Genomic DNA, 23,861 nt, shown 5'->3' on the forward strand with positions numbered 1-23,861 from the left:
AGTGTAGACTTGTTGCTTTCTCAGTGAGGGATTTTACGTCCAAGTCTGTCGGTGTATAGACTCAATGTCCATATTTATGTTATTTTATAGCAGAAAATTTTAGTACTAAGTATAATTACTACTCTGAACAAGCACAAGAAACATTTACATAATAACTAAGTGACATAAAATTTATTAAAGGGTTATTCCTAATCGATATAAATGATGTATTTAAATATTTACAAAAACCTTGACTCTGAAAAGTCGAAATACTTTTTCTAAAAAAAGTAGGAGAGTGGTCTTATGGCACATAAATTAAATTTTCCGTATCTTAAGCAGTGGGAATGGTTTTCACTAATAAACATGCTTTTATTAAACTTATGTTGACCTTTCGCAACTAACAAAGGTTTTCTGAACAATAAAACTGACATCGGTCTCAGAAACCGCTATAAAAAAGTGTTTCCATTGACACACTCAAACATATTATTTTTTATATCTATAAATAATAACTATTTTTAATATATTAAGCCTCTTAAACATTAACAAAACACCGAACTAAATAAAAACAATTAAATTCAATTTTAACCATAACGAACTGGTCATGGTTATAACTAGACTTCGGCAAATATGCAAATAAAAATGTAGAAAATATAGCGCATAAATATGCACGTGTTTACCCGAAAATATGCAAATATTTTACAAAATATGCATACAAATAAATAAAAAAATCGTAAAATAGTAACAATTTTATTTAAAAAAAAAAGTGTACATAACTAAATATTTCCTACTATTCATTAAGATTTACATTTATTTTAAGTAACTACATCATTTTTAAGTATGAATAAACTTATTTAGAATTATGGTAACAATAAATGACCAAGTGGTGTTCAAAATTTTCTAACAAAAACTTGTGGCTTCTGTCTGAGTACATATATTTATATATGGAAAAACTTCGTTCAACATCAACTGATGTAACGGGAGCATTTTTCAAACTAACCAAAACATTTGGTTCTAAATTACTTGTTTCCGAAATATTTCCCGCTAGAACACTGACTACTTCAGAAAGAATATGGTAACCTTTATTTTTTTCCATAGTAGCTTCAAATTTTTTTAAAATATCTTTTCCAATATTACCTCTAACGTTCCGACAACATGACGCAAATTCTTTTATTAATGCTGTACTTTCGAACAATGACAGTTTTGGTGATTCTAACTGAGTAATTGTTTTTTGAACAAAACTAAAATTTGATTTTATAAATGAATGTTCTTGTTGAAGCAAGTTACTCTGAAAAGTTTGTTTAGAATCCAAAAGAGATTGGGAACTTTCATCTGTTAACGTATCAATTATGTTCTTTATTTTAACAAAATGATCTGCATAAAAATTAGCTGCTTCTAACCATGTTCCCCATCGCGTTAAAATAGGTTGTGGTGGAAGAGGAATGTTAGGTAGCATTTCTTTATAAAGTTGAATTCTTATAGGAGATTTAAGAAATACTTTTTTGACACTGGATATCATGGTATTTACAAGAGGAAACTTTTTTCGTATTTCCTCTGCAACTCTGTTTAATCCATGCGCTCCACAAGTAACATGTATTAAATCTGGGAAAAATATTTTTAAATTTTGTCCTGCTTTCACCATATAAGGAGCAGCATCCGATAAAATAAGCAGTAATTTATTAGAAGGAATAGTTGTCGGAAGAAAAAAAGTTGCTAATGTTTCTTGTATAAAACGCGAAATTGTTAAAGCATTTGTTTTCTCAAGTTGCTGGCATGAAATAAGATGAGATTTTGGTAAGGTATCTTCTTTAAGAACACCAATCAATAAATGAGCAATATACTTTTCTGAGGAATCAGTGGTTTCGTCTACAGATATGTAAAAATAATTATCTGCAATTTCTTCCTTAATATTAATTAACACCGACGAGTATAGCCCGTTCACATTATTTCTTCTTAGAGACCGATCACTTGGAACATTAAGTTTGCAATGTTTTTTTAGAAACGAACTAAAATTTACATTTGCTAATTTTGAAAGCGGTATGTTTGCAGACACTAATGCGCGACACAAGTCTTCATTAAAAGTTTCTTGCTCATCTAATTTTTTTGAAGTAGATTGGAAACATTTAGCCATTGAAGTTTGATGTTTTCCTCCTATTTTTCCTTTTTTTGCAATGTGTGAAGCAGTTCTCACATGTTGGTCTATCTGAAATTTCTTCTCACATGCTATCTATAAATAAAAATAAAAACATTTATTTTAACCCAACCTTTAAAATATAAAAATATACAAGGTGTTTTTGGTTAATCAAATAACTCGTTTGGAAAAAAACCACTCGCTAAGTGTTTTAAATGCAGTATTAATCCACAAATTAGTTTTTGTTACTAACCATTAGTACATCATATAACTTATTTTAAAATTCAACAAAAGTTTTTTTTTTGTTAATTCAATTACAATAAAAATAATTGTGTTTTAGAATAGCTGACTTCATAAAAAAAAGTAAAGGTGAAAAATTTTTCTAAATACACACCATTTTATTGTACCATGGACAATTTTTTCTCACTAAAGGAAGCTATTTTTCATTTAAAAACAACCTACGAGTACTAAATTTCAAGTAAATACGTTTATTGGTTTTAAAGTTATTGTTGTTATTAACTAAAAGAATTTAATGTTTTTTAATTTTAACACCCTGTATCTCGAAAAGTAAATAAGTTTGACCCCTCATTAACTATATCGTTTTGTTCAATTTTTCGAGAAGTATCTACAGTCAAACGTTGTAAGTGTCATTTGGAAACACCCTGTATGTATGAAATATTAGATATTTAATAGAAAATATTAGATACTTACAATTTTGCCACAGACTGAACAGTAGATTTTTCCCATATCCATAGACAGCTCTTTATAAGGTTTAATCCAAGTTGAAGCACTGGTTGTTTTAGGCAAGGTTGTTTTACGCTTTGAATATCAAAACAAAAATGATTTACAAATCTGAGCATCAAATTAGAAATGTTTAGGTACCTAATTCAATAAACGGGGAGATTTTGGAAAATCCCTAAATTAGGAACAAAACTATTAACCGTTTACCTGCTGTTAAGATACAATAAATTGTAGATAGATTTGGGGATTAGATCATAAAATGCAAATGAGCGAACCCTTAGCGATTATCCAATAACTGAATGCCTCAGTGACCGAGACTTTCTAAGAATGTTGAGGGCTACTTAAATTGATCTTCTTTGAAATTGTAAATGTTTTGTACCTGTAGAGATTACGTACTTAGATCATTTCTTGATTAAAATGACTACAAAATTTTATACAAGAATTGAAATAAATTGGTATGTTTAAAAATTTTCAAATACAGTATAAAAATCTGAACTTTTATGCACTTTATGCAAACTTTTATACAAATATGCCAAAATATGAAATATTTGCATAAAATATGCACAATATGCAAAATATTCAATATGCATATTTGCCGAAGTCTAGTTATAACATAGTTATTTAGATAACAAAATCAAACAAGACTGCTCGATGGCATCAGTAATAAAAAACAAATAAATAAAATATTAGAAGACAGATTAGAAGCCTTAAAGTTATGGGCCTACCGAAGGATATTAAGAATAAGTTGGGTGGATTGAGTCACGAATATCAAGGTGTTGAGAGGAATGGGAAAAGATAAAGAGGTTTTAAATACAATTAAAGTCAGAAAACTGCAATATCTGGAGTCGCGAAAGAAGTTGCATCTTCTGGTTAAACAATTTGAGAACTTGGTTTAACTGCACTTCTGCTGACCTCGAAAAAGGTCATAAAAGCGGTATCGAAAGTGCGAATTGCCATAATGGTTGCCAACCTTGTTAGAGGAGATAGCACATGAAGAAGAAGAACTGCATTTAGTAAGCATTCAACAAATAAATTCAATTGTTTTTAACAATAATCACACTTCAATCATAGACAAAAATTGAGAAATTTTTCACAGGATACTTACAGATATATCCAAATGTAATACAGGAGTTGGTGCTGCATATGTAACGCCTAACAAGCAATTTCAATGTAGACTTCCCAAATATTTCAGCATTTTTTTTTTACTGAACTATATACAATATTCAAAATTCGTCCATAAAAATTAAATACCAAAATGGTTGATCCTAAGTAATTTCCTTGGTATCTTGCAAATATTAAACAATGTGTATCCTAACATCCCCTAGAAAAAATGGTAAAGTCTAAATTAAAACAGGCTCAAGAAAATTTCTGACGCATTACCTTAATATGGATCTCATGGTCTGATATTGGTATTGCTTGTTCCCTGCTTGTTCCTGCGGTATTTGATAGTGTAGATACGTTTAAAATCTATTTTTGACGATATAGGGTAACGGGTACAGTTGTTGGCCGGTCACTAGTGATTGGCCACTTTCACAAAAATCCGAAATATTAAGATTTTCAGAAAATATAAGGAAATAAATTTACTTGCATTAAAATCTGGCAATATTGCTGTATATTTGGTCTAGCTATCATCTCTCTCAGTTAAAATTATCTAGTTGTTACGGCGTGTGTTGTTTGAAGCTTAACAGGTGCATCCAGGTTTAAGAGTTTTTTAAAGAATTTGTTAAGGAAGGCTATTCACGAGGTGAGTTATATTGGCTAATAGTATTATGTATCTGGGTATATTAATATTTTATGGCGATTAAGTGGGGTACATCTTACATTATCAGTGGTTTTAATATTTAAGTTATGCATTTTGGCGGTAAATTTGAGTGGCCAAGCATTGTATCTTAAATATGTCCGTGTTATAATGATTGGCCTGCCGGCCAATTACTGTACCTACTTCGAATTAAAATATTTATTATAATTTAGACTTTTTCAGCCTAGTTTTGTCTAAAATAAGATATTTTACACATTTTTTTTTCATTTTTTAAGGCAATAACCAGTGGTTGGCCGACTGCCAATCACTAAACCACAGGGTGGCTAATAACTGTAATGTGTAATAAGAATATATTTTTTGTCCGGATTTGTATTTATAAAATTACAATCGTTTTAGTTGTTATAAAATTAATGCTAATTAATTTATTATTACTATTACTAATTTAGTAACATTATTACTAATAAATGATTTTAGTTTTAGAATCAAAAATGCCAAATATCCGGAAAGATAAAACGTATCACAAACAATATACAGAACAAGATCTTCAGTCTGCTTTTCAGGCCATCGAAAATGGCATGAGCCAACGAAAAGCCGCTGAACAATTTAATGTGCCAAGAGCAACATTGCAGTTTAGAGCAAGTGAAAAATTTAATGAAAAGACTACCCTTGGTCCCAATCCTATTCTTAGTTTGGAGGAAGAGAATCGTTTAAAGCATTGGATCATAAAATGCCAAGACAAAGGTTTTCCGGTAAGACTCGGTTAAAGGTTTTCTTGACGCAAATCCAAGTGCAAATCCTTTTACTGACAATCGGCCCGGAAGAGGTTGGTATAGATCCTTTTTAAAGCGACACCCAGATTTAAGTTAGAGAACTCCAGAAGCAGTAACGGCAGCAAGTTCAGCTGTGTCTGAAAAAGATGTAAAAAAATGGTTCACCGGTGTTCAAGAATACTTGCATCGTAAAGGTTACATTGATATTCTTCAAGACCCTTCACGTATTTTAAATGGGGATGAAACCTGCTTCCTCTTATTTCCCAAAAATAAACGAGTGTTGGCTGTAAAGGGAAGCAAAAATGTATATCAAATAGAGCATCACTCCAAAGTTAATTTGACAGTGATGTTTACTTTTACAGCATGTGGAGAAATAACAGCACCAATGATTATTTACCCTTATAAACGAATTCCTAGCAATATTTTAAATACCGTTCCACGAGAATGGGACATACGATGGAGCGATACGGGATGGATGAAGAATGAAAACTTCTATGAATACATAGGAAACGTCTTATATAAGTACCTAGTTGCGAAAAACAATAATTTTCTAGTTATTTTGGTTGTTGATGGACATAAAACTCACTTAACCATTCAAACTAGTAAATTATGTTCAAAGTTACAAATTATTTTAGTGGCCTTATATCCCAATGCAACCAAAATTATACAACCTGCAGATATTGCTGCATTTAAACCATTAAAGGCAAATTGGAACCGGACAGTATTAAAGTTTAGACGCGAAAACCCGAATTCAGTGATTACCAAAGAGAATTTTGCATTGGTACTAAACACAGCCATTAGTCAATTAAAATCAGATTCCATAATTAATGGCTTTAAAGCATCTGGATTGTATCCATGGTACCCTGAAGCAATAGACTATTCCAAATGTTTAGGGAAAATCAAAAAACCGCATAAAGGTATTAATCACACTATTTCTGTGAAAAAATCAATAATATGTGAAGATTTTGTAGACACAGTTGGAGCCGCAAAAATATTAGAATTTCAAAATTTGGATAATTGCGAAGAACTAAGTGGAGATTCAAAATTGCTCTTTAATATATTTAATTTATTTCAAAATACCATAGATCTATCCGCGATTCAGACCAAAGGACAAGTGTAATCACAAATGATATACAAGATACCTCTACCCAGAAACCCATATATCTTCAGATATTACACTTAACCCTGTAGGTGGCAATGAAATCATATGCAACTTACAAGATATTCCTGTTATTACAGAAGAAAATCTACTTTAGGATTTTCGAATTCAGCTTCCAGAAAATGTTGATATTACATATAATATAAAAGATGTCACAGAAGATACAATGACAGAAGATATTCAATCGACATCCAATAATAATCTGCCTTTAGTTAATTAAGACAACTCATTATCTAAAGAAATTGACACCTCAATCAACAAATTCTTTTTTTGGCCAAAAACCCCAGAAAGAAAGGGCAAAAAGCAAACAGAAAGGTTGCCTTTCGTGCTCACTTCTTCAGATCATCAAAATGCAGAGAGGCGTAAAGTTGAAGAAAAAGCAGAACAAGAGAAAATAAAATTAGAACGAAAGCAAAAGCGAGTTGACGCAAAAGCAAACAATAAAGGTAAAAAAAAACAGGGAAATCAAGATGAAAGTAATAAAAAAAAATTGCCACAGGAGTCAATTCCGGGAGCAAAAAATGTCAAACTGTTGTGAAGAATAAGGAAAATGTTACAGTAAATACAGTTGATACTGCAGATACAAATATTTTGAAAGCAGATACACTTATTGATCATACAATTAAAAGCACTACTTTGAAAAGTGGAGTTAGAGTACATATACCAGATGTTGTTGTCCTCAAAGAAAAGCAAAAATTGTCACGAAACCAATTTACTGATTCTGTAGAGGAAAACGTTAATCTGCCCACAATTGATAACATATTTTTTGATGCCTGCAACAATATGAATTCATCAAATTTGATGACTATATCCCAAAGCAAATGTACAAATTTGGAAACCAGCCAAGAAAAACGTGCTGGTGAGTCGGCTAAAAGAAAGTTATTTTTTGAAACTGAGGGATATCCAGAACATGAAAAAATACAAATTCTCTCAGATATAACGGTGAAACAATCAGACGACACCAACCCACCTGTAAATAACCTTTTGTATACAGAATTATTCTTGTTCCTATAATATATCTAAATCAAAAGTTGGAATAAAATGTCTATTTTGTGTTAGAGGCTACCATATTGGTATTTGTGCAAAGAAACAACAAGAAATTAAAAACTTAAATAGTTTTGTGTGCCTTACCTACACGAACAAAAAAAGAAAATTAGGAATTTTATGAATGGCCAATGACTGTAATTCTATATGCCAATAACTATATTTGTATGGCCAATAACTGTGTAGTTCTGTAAGTTTTCAAATTTGTGTTTATTTTTAATATACATTATTATTTCTGATTAAAATAACTTAAGTTTTTATGAAATCTGATGTTTCATTACTATTAAAAACCCTTACAAAATATTTCACTTTAAAAGATACCAATTTACAATTTTAATTCAATTGGCAATTCCTTAAGTGGCCAATCACTCTACCCGTTACCCTACAACAAAATTTTACTGGCATATGTTAAAAATGAAAATGTACGGTAGTTTTCACATAATGGTAGTGGCTCATTTTTTGTGTTTTTTATTTTTCGTCCACCATTTTTCATCTACTCCTGAATGTAGGTCTCACCGAATTGGTTCCATCTTTCTTTATGTTGCGTCAATCTAATCCACTATTTCCCTTCTTCTTCATGTACCATGTCCTTTTATAATGTTGGTTACCATCATAGCTATCTTAATTTTATTCACTGCCACCATAAATAGCATGCTTGTATCAACCCTATACCAATCTCGCAAGTTCTTCAACCATTAGATTCTTCTTCGTCCTCGACTGCGTTTGCCTGCTATTTTTTCTTGCATGAAATTTTTAAGCAAACTGTATTTGAGACTTCTCATTACATGTCCGAAATACTCCAGCTTTCTCTGCTTGATGCTGTTTTTGATCTCAGTAGTCTTGCTGAGACGTTCCAGTATTGTGGAGTTTCGAATCTTTTCCACCCAGGAAACTTTTAAAATTATTCTTCTACTGTTTACCTGCAACTGCTCTTATGTCATCTCCCCGTCTTTTTGAGGTATTTCCATGCTTCTTGTCCTCCTTTTTGGTCATCATTCTAGGAGTGTTCGTATTCTCCTATTATCATTATATCTGTCACATATGGCTATGTGACCGGCCCAATATACATAATATATTGGCCCAAATATACAAATAATTTAACAATTCCTATGGTACGATTTTTTATTGTTATATTTTGCTGGTCCTGGCTCAATATTTTTGTTTTCCTAAAGTTCATTTTTAAGCATACAGCTCCTGAAACTGCATTTACTTGTTGTAACATTTAAATTTTCTATAGTGAGATATAAATATATTGGTATACCAATCAGATGGCCATTTTACCGAATTCCAAACAGCTACACAGATAGTAAGACCTGTGTCACCTAGTGATCATAGCATTTCTCCTGGTATTATGTCAATGTCTCGGGATATATTTATATTTAGTGATTTTATTACATCTATTACTTCAGAGATCAAGACAAAAGATTTTTTAGGGTGGTCGGAGAGCAATAAATTTTCTGCTCGAGTCCTCCTATTTCTATATGAATCACTACAATCATTTTACCATGTTTCCAATATTTTGTCGGTAGCGGTCGTCTTTATATTACCTTCCTTACTCATGACAGATCACGTTTAAGGTTTAAATGCTCTGACAAGGAGATGGAGTTTTTTCAGTTCAGTTTCAGTTTTTTAGAGTCCCAATACCAAAATATTTTGATAATTGATGGATTCGACCGTTACTTGATGGAAATTCATTTTATGTAACAATATTAAAACACAGAAAACTTTGTTTTCAAAACTTCCACACAATTTATTTTAAACTCTTATCACTGCAGCTGTTTCGGCTGATTGCCTTTCTCAAGTGATCTATTTTTGGCATGCGTTTACACTTTATTGTCTCTAATGAAATAGGTTAAGGAGGGGAGAACTGTTTGTCTCAAGTTGGTCATTCAGAATTATATCTGTGTTTTTTAATTTGTTGATTTCCATAGATTCTAACAAAGATAGTTTAAGGCCTTTATTTTGAATGTGAAGAATTTTAAATTCTTCATTAAAAGACTTAAATAGATCAAAAGACAAAAGACAAAAATAGATCACTTGAGAAAGGCAATCAGCCGAAACAGCTGTAGTGATAGGAGTTTAAAATAAATTTTGTGGAAGTTTTGAAAACAAAGTTTTTGTTGTTTTATTCTTACACAAAATATTGTGGTTTAGCATTTCCTTTTAAATTATTTGTAGCTTTTATGGATTTTAAATCAACTCCTATACGTTGTATATTCTATTTATTTGACTCTTTCTTAAATTTAGTATAGGTTTGGATTCAGTCGCACAGTTTCTGCAAGATGCCTAATCCGTTACATATTGGCAGCCGGTAGCATATTTCACACTATCCGACCCGAAATATAGATTGTACCAAGAGTGAGCCGGGTCACTACACTTCTATGTTCACTTTCTGTTAGTGTAATATTGGAAGAAATTTTCTTTGAGATAATATATTACATTGGTTTTCCTTTGCCTTTTACACCTTTGTTAATAGGCAGTTTCTGTAGCTATATCTCACGCCGCATGATCAGTTTTGGAACAGCCAGTTGCCACTGTTTACTTTATTGCCATGTCTGGCTATCTTGACTTACGGCCGGTTTCCGAAAGGATGATCATCTCAAAAATTATGTAATCGATGGTTAATCGTTGATTAAACACATTTTGAGTTTCAGAAACGTCAATCAAACTACATTCAACAACGGTCGATCACCTGATTTAACATGCGATTAATCGTTAGTTAACAGTCGATTATAAGTGTTTTGAGTTTCTGAAACGCCGATTAACTAGTTTCGCATGTCAAACGGCGATCAAAAACGACTGTCACCTAATTTGAGGTTATTGGGTGATTAAAGGGCTGTTAATTTTTATAAAGAGTTGTTTTTAATTATTAAATAGAGTTTTTCGTTATTAAATAGAGTTTTTTAGTTATTATATAGGTTAAATAGTTATTAAATAAAGAGTTTTTTAGTTTTTAATTATAATTATTAGTTATTTAATTATAATTTAGATTTTTAAAATTAAATATAGTGTAATTAATAAATACCCAAAACAAATTGTTACAAAATAAATCTGTAAATAAGGTAAGTCATATTATTCAATAAAAATAAGGCTCTTTTGTAAAAAAAATATTTATTTTAACTTGTAGATTATGGACACTTCTGACATTTCTGATTTTTCATTGTCGAGCGAGGAGGAGAATGCCGTCCCTATAGTTAATCGCAGAACCAGGATGAATCCTATGACACACTACAATGATACTGAATTTAAAAAACGATACAGACTGTCTAAAGGAGTTGTGACAGAATTAGTAGGACTAATAGATAATATAGAACCAACAACCAAACGCAACAAATCTATTAGTGCCATTGAGCAGATATTGTTGACAATCAGCTTTTATGCAACTGGAGGGTTCCAACTGACTGTAGCTGATAATGTAAGAGTGCACAAATCAACAGCATGTCGCATCATCAAGAGAATATCTCTTGCTATAGCTAGATTAAGACCAGTTTTTATAAAGATGCCTGCAACAGCAGAGGAGCGCATAAGTGTTAAATCTGGTTTTTATGCATTGGCTAATTTTCCAAATGTAATTGGTGCTGTTGATTGTACACACATAAAAATTCAGTCAATTGGAGGCCCAACAGCAGAACTGTTCAGAAATAGAAAAGGTTACTTTTCTTTAAACACACAAGCAATATGTGATGCACAGCTGAGAATTCAAGATATCATTTGTAGATGGCCTGGTTCTGTACATGATACAACTATATTTAATGATAGCCATGTACGTGCAGATTTTGAAAGTGGTGTGTATGGGAATGACTTTCTCTTAGGAGATAGTGGATACCCTTGCCGAAGTTACCTGTTGACCCCATTTTTGCAGCCCAGAACAAATGGCGAGGAAGCTTACAATAGGGCACAAGTGGCCACAAGAAATCCTATAGAAAGATGTTTTGGGGTACTAAAAAGGCGTTTTCCTTGCCTGTCTATGGGGCTACGGGTAAAATTAGATACAGCCATGAACATTGTTGTGGCTTGTGCTGTATTGCATAATATAGCTCTCAATCACAATGACAACATTGATGATATAATAGATGTTGAAGCTTCTATTCCTGAGGAGATGTGTGAGATTGCTGGAAGAAATGAGAATACAATTATGCGTTCATCTCTAGTAACAACTCATTTCAATAGGTGGGTACATAAACTTTGAAAACACAATTTGATTTATTACTTATATTACTTTATTCACATAATAAAATTTTTAACACAATTTACTATTTTTATCGGGAAATAAGCTACAATTCTACTTTAAAACAAGTTTATTTAAATATTAAATATAATTATTAATAAGTCTATAACATATAGAGGGTACATCATTTAAGTTTTTAAATAACATACATATGAAGTTATTTTTAAATAACTATTTTTGAATAAAGTTGTCCCAGGAACACAACTCAAAAATATTGACAATATCATTTTAAAGTCATCTACTTTAAAATGTATAATATATGTCTGAATTGTCTACATGAATAAGTTATATAAAATTAAATTTTTATAAGAATTGTTCAGCAAGTAACAAAAACATAATTTGTTTAGTTTATTAATGTTTTGTATTTTGTGAACGCTTTCTGAAGTAGAAATCGAAATGTCAAAACAACTTGTTTTAAAGTAGAATTGTGGCTTATTTCCCAATAAAAATAGTAAATTGAATTACAAAGCTACAAGACAAAATTTTTAATGTTTTAAATTTTCATATTGTAAAGTTTTTATTTTTAGTTCTAAATCTAGGATATTTTTTTTTCAACTCATTACTATGATTAATTAATTTTGTCCGTTTTTCTATAACTGCACCTTCCAATTTTTTTTTATAAAACACTCTTTTTAAAGATTCACTTCCTAATTTTTTTTTTTTTAGATAGCCTCTTCTTATTGGTTGTATTTGGCAGCACAGCAGATGTGGATGGTGCTGCAGAGGAGCACTGACTGCCAGACAAATCCCTGTTTTCTATTTCTTGAAAGTTGTTAACCTCTACTTCAACATCTTGTGTAACTATAAAAATAAAAAAAAATATAAATAGTTTTAAATTGAATTACTTAACCCATTAACAGCTAAAGGTGCGTCTATGCACCCTGAACTGACATATTTTATCAATATCTGCATATTATTGTGCTATCATACTTTGCCACAATGTAACATGTATTTGTCACAAGATAAAAACAAGGGATTTAAGGGAAATCAGTCTAGAAATAAATTTCGATCAATCAAACAAAATATTCATTTGTGTGATAATACTCAATTATACCAAGATAATAATTTTGTCAAACTTACTCCTATCTTTGACATGACGAATAGAAAATTTTTACAATTTGGTATATTCGAACACAACCTTTCAACAGACCAGAAAATGGTACTATATTTTGGATATCACCTATGCAAGAGTTCATTCGGGGAAAGCCTGTAAATGACTGGAAGATTTACAATATAGCAAATGATATAAAATGTCACAATTATAATTTTGATCACTTGCATTATCTTATGAAATTTAAACGTTATTATGGAACTGTGAACTCCGAACTGGCTTCTCACTCATGTTATGGACATCTATCCAAAGATAGTTTGCCTGATGATGTAAGATTTGACACCACTGGTCATTTGATTAGAAGGAATGATACAAGTACACAAAAGAAATGTAGGTTATGCAAAAGTCATACTATATATTTATCTATATTCATACAAAAAATATTGTTATTGTTAATTGTAAGTTAAAAAATTATAAACCTGTCTTAGTTTAGATATTTTTAAGAAGTTTCAATAAAAAATTTGAAAAAATTAATGTTTTTCATTGGTTGGTCATTAATGGGTTAATTTAGATTTAGTTGCTTTTATTTAAATAATTGAATCAAATAAGAACTTACCACATGTAAAGTAAGCAGATGCACTGTCACAACTATTGGTTAAAGGTTGGATTTGGTTTCCAATTAATCCCAACATTTGTGCACCTACCTTTGTTAAACGTGGCTTAAATGTGCCACCACCTGTTGCATGTATTTCTTTCTGAAAACAATTCACTACTGATTAAGAAACACTACTATTTAGTTAACACTAGGTGGGCTACATGAAATTTTTATAAAGACATCCCACTCAGAACTAGTGTAATACTATTTATATGATGTTAAAAAGATTTACACCTACTTTGTCTGCAATCTCATCTTTCCTTAATTGGTCCAAAATCTTCTGGTCAGTATATTTTTTAATCTAAAATGTAATCAATTCATTTAGCTGTACATAAATGGAAAGATTTTTACACTTACGTTTTCTTGTGCTATATTTTGGCGAGTGGCCCTCTTCAAATTTAAATAGGCAGTGTTTAACTGCTTTGCAGTTCTTGGAGATTCAGCGCTGGCGTTAAATTCCAACATTATTTTTCCCAGGCTGCATTTTTTTCGCTTGTCGACAAAGCATTAGTACACTTGTTCTCTATTAGATTCTTGTATCTAAAAAAAAATATAATTAAAAATTTTTTCTGTAACTACTATAATTTTATACTTACTTTTCAATTATACTTAGGAGCAAACATTTCTCTCTCTCGGTATAATTTTTTCTAGGACTGCTCATTATTATTATTATTTACTACAATACTATTTAATTTATTATTTAACTACAATGCGTCTATATTCTTTGATACAAGTTAATATATTATTTATTATTTTAGATAAGTTTGGTTAGAATAATTGAAATATTGAAGGATGACAGCCGATTGTGACAATATCGATACCAAATCCTATGTCAGATAATCGATTTCTACGATCATGTAATTTTAAGATAATTAACGTTTTAGAAACTGGTCGCTGGTTAACAGTTGATCAAATCTGACAGCTCGGTTAGATGATCAGAGATTTGAATAACGTTTCGGAAACCGGCCGTTAGTTTAGCCTGCAATCCATTCTTATTTCATGAGAATCAGTTATCAAGAATCATATTCTATCTATGATAGTCGATGAGGGCGTTCCGATAAAAGCAAAGACTTCTTTCGATATTTTACAAACTGTTTGTTTAGTCAGAGTGAAAAGTCAAGTTAAGTCAGTTGAAAAATGCAATGCCCAGATTTAGTTGCTTACATTTTTAATTTCGTTTAACCTATGAAATACAAGAAATGAAACTAGATATAATACAAATTTATTCCTAACAATTAATTTTTGAGAAATTCAACATTAACTTTAATTAAAAATTCCTACGACGCTGTTTTTCAACCAGAATGTTCATGACCGTAAAAGATTTTTAGCTGGACTTTGTGTGCAGCGTAACAAACAGACGCTTCGGGCTTTTCTAAAGGCTAGATTGCCCTTTGAACCAAGAATGGCTTTTTAAATACTAAGAAATTGACTTTGATCAATCCAAAAATCGCTGAAAGTGTAAACTCTACAGGATTTTTCCATGCATAAAAGATTATTCCAGTTAAGCTTCAGTAGTTTTCGAAAAGAAATCTCTCAAACAGAAATGGCTGGTTTACTCCGTTAAAAATTTACACCTTGTTTCTTAAATTTGTTGCTGCTAATATAGCCAATAATAGAATTAAGGATTTGATTTGACACGTTTATTTGAGAATATTCTTTTCTTGGGAATTTTAGATTTCATGCAAACCAAAAATTGCTTTAAAAATAGTATTTTATTAATAAAAAACAATAAGAATCAAAGGTAATAGGTTACAAAAAAAAAAATATTGAAATTTTTACAAAAAAAAATTACAAAAGTTTGATTTACATTTCTCGAATACAAAGTTGTATTTATTCGTATGAGTTCTTTTGGAATAATATTTCCTTATTTATTTCCTTTAATACTTTACTACACAATTAGGCAATTATTGATTACTAGTGATTTTGCCCGTCGCCATGCAACGGGTATCTAACCAACTGCCATTTACAGTCACCCCACTCAATTTTGTCTAAGTTTCTCCAAGAAGGGAAGTAGATTCCTCATATCTTTCTCCAATAATTTCTCAATTCGGAGTAAGAGTAAACCTCTGATGCGCGATTGGGGCAAAACTATAAGCCAAATGCTCTTCATGTGGGAGTCCTGGCTAACAGAACTCCAACATGGTTCTCTAACCGATTGAAATTCAGGACAGGGTGACTTTGTTCTCCTCATAAATAAAGACGGTAATCTGGCGACGACAGTGAATGAAAAGTTTTCCCTTTTCCCTTTTCTGGGACGACCGAGGCAACCTTCCGGAAATAAATTGCATGACAGGGCCGTCAATTCTAGAAAGCGAGGTAAAGGCTGCTTTAAAACAGTCTAAGAATGGTAAGGCTACAGGTCCGGACGAAATACCCGTTGAACTTATTAAGGTGATGAGTGAAGTGAGCACGAAGGAGTTAACTGAACTGTTCAACGCCATATACGATTCAGGTAATATCCCAGAGGAATGGCTATTGTCAACATTTGTAACGCTACCAAAAAAACGATCTGCGAAAACGTGCGAAGATTTCTGAACTATCAGTCTTATGAGTCATGCACTTAAAATTTTTCTTAAAATCATACATGCCAGAATTTACCTGAAATGCGACGAAAATGTCGGTGAAATGCAATTCGGATTCCGCAATTCCATGGGTGCACGTGAGCACTTTTCACCTTACAAGTCCTACTTCAGAGATGCCGCGATGTCAGTTGTGATGTCTATATTTGTTTTATTGACTACGCTAAGGCATTTGACCGTTGTCAGCACCAAAAGATGGTCACCGCACTACAAAGAGTAGGATTGGATGAGAAGGACATTCGGATCATCATGAATTTATACTGGAACCAGCGTGCTCAAGTCAAGGTCGAAGACCAGCTGACCGACCAAGTGAAGATCATGCGAGGAGTAAGGCAAGGATGTGTGCTATCGCCGACTCTTTTCAATATATACTCTGAGGAGATTTTTAATGAAGCCCTCACAAACCTAGACATGGGAATCCGAGTGAACGGTGAATACATCAATAATATCCGCTGCGCCGATGACACTGTGTTACCAGCAACCAGCCTAAACAATCTACAGGCCTTACTAGACCGAGTGCGAACTGTGAGCGTAACATACGGACTGAACCTCAATATTAAGAAAACTAAATTCATCGTTGTCAGCCGTACAAATTTAGATCCCGGGGCACTAATGGCAGGTAGCGAAGAGATCCAGAGAGTCGACAGATTTACTTACCTCGGAACTACCCTCAACGTACAATTAGACTACGCTCAAGAGATTAGATCCAGAATTGAAAAGGCACGGTCTACATTTATTAAGTTGAGATCCTTGCTGTGCTGAAGTGATCTCAGTTTGGGAACCAAGATGCGGATAGTGAGGTGCTACGTTCTTTCAGTGTTACTATATGGAGTCGAAGCCTGGACACTGACGCAAGCCACTGAAAAACGAATCGAAGCCTTCGAGATGTGGATATACAGAAGGATACTAAAAATATCTTATGTGGACCATGTCACCAACGTTGAGGTCCTACAGCGCATGACAAAAGAAAAAGAAGTGCTTAATTTAATTAAACAACGTAAGCTTGAGTACCTCGGCCACGTGATGCGGAACGAAGAAAAATATCGAAATCTTCAACTCGTTATGCAGGGTAAAGTATTTGGCAGAAGAGGACCGGGACGCCGTCGTATCTCGTGGTTGAAAAATCTCCGACAATGGTTTGCGATGACCTCAGCGGAGCTGTTTTGCAGAGCAGTCAACAAAACCATGATAGCCTTGATGATCGCCAACATCCGGACCGGATAAGGCACTGAAGAAGAAGTAGTGACTTTATTCCTGTTATCCCCTAGTGACTTGTCCGCGAATCTAAAATTGCTTGCTTGGTGTTCAAGTGTTTGGGCCCTACTTGCCCGGGTTTTTTGTGTTTTATATATTTTTTTGGTTGGCTTTCGCCGGATTTTTTATTAGTTTTAAAAAAAATTTTTGTTGGCCTAAGCCGTTTTTTATGTTTTTTTATTATATTTTTGGTAGGATTTCTATGTGACTGTCCTATTGGTGTTATTTTGGTCCTCTCCACTTGGGGCCCACACAGTGCGGCGATTTGCAGTGTTTATCGAATTTTTAGAGCTACGAACTATACTCTGTTCTATCTCGCACTAGAGAGGAATACTGCGTTTGGTAAAATGATCTTATATCCATCGAGTTAAGGCCGATGGCAACAGATCTAAACTTAACGAAGATTTGTTACCGGATCGCTATCCAGTGCATGTATAAAATTTGTGCGCACCATGTAAAAACGGACCTACGTCGGTTTTAAAAAATTGACATTTAGGGGTTCTCTAAAGTCGACAAAAGCCTCACCTGACTCACATTAATTTCATTGTTAAACTAGTTACTGTTTCATAAATAAATGTGTATGAAGTTAATTATTTTTTAACATTAATAATTGTATTCACAATCTGACAGATACGTTTTAAATAAATTATTGAGTTACTGCGCTAAATTTTAAATTAATATTTTCTAAATAATACAATACTATTTATTTATACGTTTAATATTACAAGAGCTCTCTCAATTTAGACAACTGTATGTACTCTTCATACAATTTAATACTACTACATTTCAATTTAAAAATAACAATGCTCTCAAAAAGCAAATAAAACTAGAGATTATTCTCGCTCGTGTAATTGTTTATTATTCTCATTGTATTTGTTTTAGCATTGTTTAAATAAATCTGCCATATTAGTTTGTTTTTTAAAATGATTAATGTTTTAAACAAGCAGGCGCTGCTTGCACTTCATGTTCGGTCCAGTGGATTATAAGGAATGATTTATTAATATACTGGCCTGTGAGATTCCAGGGATCAAATTTTGATGATATTATTATTTTAATAAATTCTAGAAGAATATTTTAATTAACCCTAGAGTCGGGAAGAAAGGGAGAAAACAAACAGGGCGCCGATTCTTACAGACCCATGTCGAAAAAATGTTGTTCCTATTTGAAATGAAAACCAGATATAGTCTACAAAAAACAACGTTTTTTTTATATAGAAATAGCTTAAGAAAATATTTTATTTTAAAAACCAAACAGACTGAATAGTTCCCTAAACGTAAAAGTACAAAAAATTTTGACTTATATTAACCGTCAACTTCTATCATGGGGTCATAAATGACCCGAAATTTGAAAAACTCTAAACAAGATATAAAAATATATTTATTTTTTTTTGTAATTTTGATAAGTGGACGTGTATATAAAAAAGAGATTTTTTGTAAACTTAAATTTTATTTTAAGAAAATTAAGATGCTATAAGGAAACTTATCTATCCATCCAATGGCACTACAGCCCAAATCGGGCCTTGGCCTCCTTCAACAGGCTTCTCCAATCATTTCGATTTACCGCTGTTCTTTTCTATCAACGAGTTCCCAGACAGTTTCCGGCATCCTCATCGACTTCGTCTTCCTATCTCTTTTTAGGTCTTCCAACCTGTTTTTTTCCTGCATTCTTGCATTTAGTAATTTTCTGGGGATTCTATTCTCATGCATGCAGACCACGTGTCCTGCCCACCGTAATCTCTGCAGTTTAGTGTATTGTGCTAGGGTTGGTTTGCTATATTGCTCGTATATTTCTCTATTATACCTAATTCGCCAATTGTTGTTTTCACTTATTGGGCCCAGTATCCTACGTAATATTTTTCTTTCAAATACATCTAATGCATTGGCAGATTTCTGTGTCACCACCCATGTTTTACAACCATAACTTACTATGGGCCTGATTATTGTTTTATAGACCCGGAGTTTTGTTTTCCAATGTACGTCTCGCGAGATTTGAATATGTGGCCCATCGCGAAATAGGCTTTATTTGCCAGCATAAGCCTTCTATTTATTTCCGGTTCTTCTTCATTGCTTGCGACCAGATCCATTCCTAGGAATGTGAATCTATTCACATGTTCTATATCGTCAATAAAGTGTTATTTCTGGTTTGTATGAGTAGTTTTGTTTTATTTGTATTTATTGCTAGCCCTACTGCTTCTGCACTCTGTTTAAACTCAACGTAGATTTCTTCCGCTGCATTCACTGTTCTGCTCATTATGTTTATATCATTTGCGTATGCTGCTAATTTAGTAGATTTGTTTGTAAGTATCTTATTTCCGCTGTTATTTCCAAGAACAAGATTAAAGAGCGTTGGGGCCAGTCCGTCGCCTTGTTTCAGTCCTTACGTTATTGTAAACGCATCAGTGATCTGTCCCTGAATACATACCTCTGCTTCTGTTTCTGTCATTATCATTTGCCCTAGTCGTATTAATTTTGATGGTATGCCAAATTCTTCCAATATATTAGGTAGAATTGTTCTATCTATTGAATCATAGGCTTGTTTAAAATCTACAAAGATATAACAATAATAAGAATTTCCAGTTATTTTGTTCGTTGACGGACATAAAACTCACTTAACCATTCAAATCAGTGAATTATGTTTAAAGTTACAAATTATTTTAGTGGCATTATATCCCAATGCGACCAAAATTATACAACCTGCAGATATTGCTGCATTAAAGGCAAATTGGGACTGGGTATTATTAAAGTTTAGACGCGAAAACCTGAACAGTATTATAAAGAGAATTTTGCATTGATACTAAACACAGCCATTAGTTAATTAAAATCAGATTTCATAATTAATGACTTTAAAGCATCTGGATTGTATTCATTGAACCCTAAAGCAATAGACTATTCCAAATGTTTATTTTTATCACAAAATCAATAACATATGAAGATTTTGTACACACAGTTGGAGCCGCAAAAATATTAAAATTTTAAAGTTTGGATAATTGCAAAAAACTAAATGGAGAACTAACTGTAGATCTGCTCACGATCTACAGATACAGGCAGAATCACAAATGAAATACAAGATACCTCTACTATCACAGAAACCCATATGTTTTCAGATATTACACTTAACCTTCTTACCTAATTAATGATATGCAATTTCCAGAAAATGGTGATATTACATATAATATAAAAGATGTCATAGAAGATACAATGACTTTAGATATTTAATCGACATCCAATAATCTTCCTTTTGTTAATCAAGACAACTCATTATCTAAAGAAATTGACACCTCAATCGACAAATTCTTTTTTTGGCCAAAACCCTCGAAGGAAGGGCCAAAAATAAACAAAAAGGTTGCCCTTCGTGCTCACTTCTTAAGTTCGTCAAAATGCGGAGAGACGTAAAAGTGAAGTAAAAGCAAAACAAGAAAAAATAAAATTAGAACGAAAACAAAAGAAAATTGCGCAAATGCAAAGGTCAAAAGGTCAAAAAAACAAGGAAAAACAAAAAAATTTTAAACTGTGTGAAAAATAACGAAAATATTACAGTAAATACAGGTGATATTGCAGATACAAATTATTTGAAAGCAGACATACTTATTTATTATACAATTAAAAGCACTACTTTGAAAACTGGAGTTAGAGTGCATATACCAGAAGTGATTGACCTCAAGAATTGTCACGGAACCAATTTCCTGATTCGGTAGAGGAAAACGTTAATTTGCCCACAATTGATAACATATTTTTTGATGTCTGCAAAAATATGAATAATTCATAAAATTTGAAGAATACATCCCCGACCAAATGTACAAATTTAGAGACCAGCAAAGAAAAACGTGCTGGTGAGTCGGCTAAAAGAAAGTTATTTTTTGAAACTGAGGTATATCCAGAACATGAGAAAATACAAATTCTCTCAGATATAACGGTAAAACAATCAAAAGACACCAACCCACCTGTAGATAATCTTTTGTATACAGGATTGTGTTATTCTTGTTCCTCTAATACATATATCTAAATCAAAAGTTGGAATAAAATGTCTATTTTGTGTTAGAGGCTACCATATTGGTACATGTGCAAAGAAACAACAAGAAATTGAAAACTTTAACAGTTTTGTGTGCCTTACTTGCACAAACAAAAAACGAAAATTAGGAATTTTATGAATGGCCAATGACTATAATTCTATATGCCAATAAATTTGTTTGTATGGCCAATAACTGTGTAGTTCTGTAAGTTTTCAAATTTGTGTTAATTTTTGATAGATATTATTTCTGAATAAAATAACCTGAGTTTTACTTAATATTGTTCTGAAGCTATTTTCTTGTGGCATTTTAAATTAATTAATATTTAAATGGGAATAAGCCACAATTAAAGGTTAAAATACATTTATTGACGTTTCAATTTCCACTTCGGAAATCGTTCTCAAAATACAAACATTAGTAATTAATACTAATGTTTGTATTTTGAGAACGATTTCCGAAGTGGAAATTGAAACGTCAATAAATGTATTTTAACCTTTAATTGTGGCTTATTCCCATTTAAATATTAACTGAGTTTTACTTACTTAGTTACCCTATTAGAAACGTAAATAATTTGCGTTAACCCCTACCGTATTTGCCATGGAATAAAAAACAACCATTGGCTATCTCTTTGTGTTTCTAGCTACATTAGGGATGGCGGTTTTTGACAAAACACCGGTTTTCGGTTATACCGGTTTTTTTTGCTTACGGTTTAACCTGGCGGTTATAATCGGCCAAAAAAACCGGTTTTTCCAAAAACCGGTTTTCGGTTTTTTTAATCCAATAGTTACAAAGTTACATTTACAAAGCACTTTAGTTTGCGATACTTCATTCAACTCGATATCAATATGATCAAAATTAGAACTATCGAAAGAACATCAATATCAATATAAACAAAACACAATTTTTATAAAAACCATTTTATTCTATTAATTATTATATTTATTTATTATTTTATTATTAATTGTGATTATGATTATTATGATTATTATTAAATATAATATAGCGTAAGATTAATATATACATATTGCAATAATATACAATAAAAGAATATGAAGTAATATTTTAAGTAAAAAAGTCTAGGTTAGAAGATTACAAATAGGTTATATTATATGAAATGGATTTAGCATTATGTTGGCCAGTATTTTTTATGAAGCCTGTTAAGAAAAACTCGTTCATACAATATGTTGGTCGGTTAAGCGGCTTCTCTCATCTGACACAATATCATTCAATGATGACACAAGTCTCTCTGATGCCACCGAACTTCCGACCAACGACATGTATTTTTTTAGCTATTAAAGCCAAGCCTGGCATACAGGTTCTGTTCTGATCCCAGAATGAAAACGGATCACTTGGCAGCAAAGGCCGCTGCAGATATAGAGTCAGTTCATTTGAAAAAGAACTTTGAATCTGTGTGTCCTGAGAACTTGAACTGAAACCACTGTTCACTAACTCCAGATCTTGTGAAGACCAAAGAGGGTTTGATTTTAAACTCACTTTGGCTTCTTCATTCTGGAAGGAGCAGGAAGGAGAAAGTTTTCCGATTTCGGTAAGTTACGTCCTAACTTCGGAGCCTAAATTGGATCTGACTGTCTCCGCTATACACGGATTCAGATATAGTTTTTTGAACCTCGGGTCCGTGATTGTAGCATGGCAAAGCAGGGGATTTCGTAAAAGCCTAGTGCCCCTCTCTTGAAGGCTAGTTATAAGCTTTTGGCATAACTTTTGAGCTGTACTAAGGTTTGGCTTGAGGTTTCTTAAAAATCTTTCGATAATAGACACAAGGGGGATAACAAGGCTAGCAGTAATGTACTGGGAACCTGAGATCTCCTTTGTGGCCTCATCGAAAGGCGATAAAATGCTTACAATTTCAGTGATTAGTTTTATATCTGAATCAGAAATCATCCTTGGTGCTTTTTTAATTGGGGGATCTGCCAATATTGCAGCTATATATGGGGACATTAGTGTAAATCCTTTAAGCATATGGTAGACAGAATTCCATCTGGTTGTACTCAGATGCAGAGAGCAGTAAACCAAAATTATTATACTACTGCTCAACAGAGAGCACTAAAATAATTCAGGTTCTATTGTCAATAAATATAATGAGAGTAGAATATAATATGCAATTATTGTATTCAATTAATGATGCAAATTTAATTTACCATTTAAAAATATAATCCTCTAAAATACCCACCAATTTTCCTCTCCTCCCAAACCCAAAAAATTCCCCACCCCAACCATTTCAACTTATAAAAAATTTCCCAGACTCTTTCAAATGGAATTAAAAAAAAATAATATCAACATAAATATTTTACTTAAAAATAAGTTGAATAATGCAATTCATCTTTTATTTTTACTACCATCAAAAAAAAATTATCATGTATTACTTTTAACACGTTTGTATATTTGTATAATAGGTACATTTTAACTCATTTAATACTTCCTGTATGGGTGTATCGTTTTGAAAACGTAGGGAAATCCTTGGAGATTCGTATTCGTAATCGGTAATTC

The 23,861-nt window shown here is 32.3% G+C and overlaps 1 protein-coding gene and 1 long non-coding RNA gene across 2 annotated transcripts in view; both read left to right on the forward strand.

Annotated features, from left to right (window-relative positions):
• The window catches only part of LOC140436376 (lachesin-like), a 514,302-nt gene that overhangs the window by 158,420 nt on the left and 332,021 nt on the right, over positions 1-23,861 (forward strand). The window lies entirely within an intron of this gene.
• LOC140447551 (uncharacterized) lies at positions 11,482-12,638 on the forward strand. Its single transcript, XR_011951606.1, has 2 exons — positions 11,482-11,750; positions 12,475-12,638. It is a non-coding gene; the product is annotated as an uncharacterized lncRNA (long non-coding RNA).

The sequence above is a fragment of the Diabrotica undecimpunctata genome, chromosome 1 (genome assembly GCF_040954645.1).
Source record: "Diabrotica undecimpunctata isolate CICGRU chromosome 1, icDiaUnde3, whole genome shotgun sequence".
Classification (NCBI taxonomy): Eukaryota; Metazoa; Arthropoda; class Insecta; order Coleoptera; family Chrysomelidae; genus Diabrotica; species Diabrotica undecimpunctata.